This window comes from Portunus trituberculatus, chromosome 40 (genome assembly GCF_017591435.1).
Source record: "Portunus trituberculatus isolate SZX2019 chromosome 40, ASM1759143v1, whole genome shotgun sequence".
NCBI lineage: Eukaryota > Metazoa > Arthropoda > Malacostraca > Decapoda > Portunidae > Portunus > Portunus trituberculatus.
The window spans coordinates 20,514,667-20,514,974 of record NC_059294.1 but is presented as its reverse complement, the minus strand read 5'-3'; the positions used below and the strand labels follow the sequence as shown (position 1 = coordinate 20,514,974).

The 308-nt window shown below is 51.6% G+C and overlaps 1 non-coding gene across 1 annotated transcript; it reads right to left on the bottom strand.

Annotated features, from left to right (window-relative positions):
* Positions 1 to 29: 29 nt before the first annotated feature.
* Trnae-cuc lies at positions 30 to 103 on the bottom strand. Its single transcript has one exon. It is a non-coding gene; the product is annotated as a tRNA-Glu (tRNA).
* Between the last annotated feature and the right edge of the window lie 205 nt (positions 104 to 308).

Below are 308 nucleotides of genomic sequence, written 5' to 3'. Positions count from 1 at the left end.
CCACACATTACGAGGCTTGCCCATTTGCCTCGCCGCCTCCGGGATTCGAACCCGGACCCTCTCGAGTGAGAGTCGAGCGTGCTAACCACTACACTACGCGGTGTGTGTGTGTGTGTGTGTGTGTGTGTGTGTGTGTGTGTGTGTGTTCGTGTGTGTGTGTGTGTGTGTGTGTGTGTGTGTGTGTGTGTGTGTGTGTGTGTGTGTGTGTGCACCAGTGCTGAGTTCATGTAATACACAGAGAGAAAAGGAAATTCTTCAAGTAGAACATGTGCCATGCCTTCAAGGCTTCCTATCCTGCCAGTAAGTGT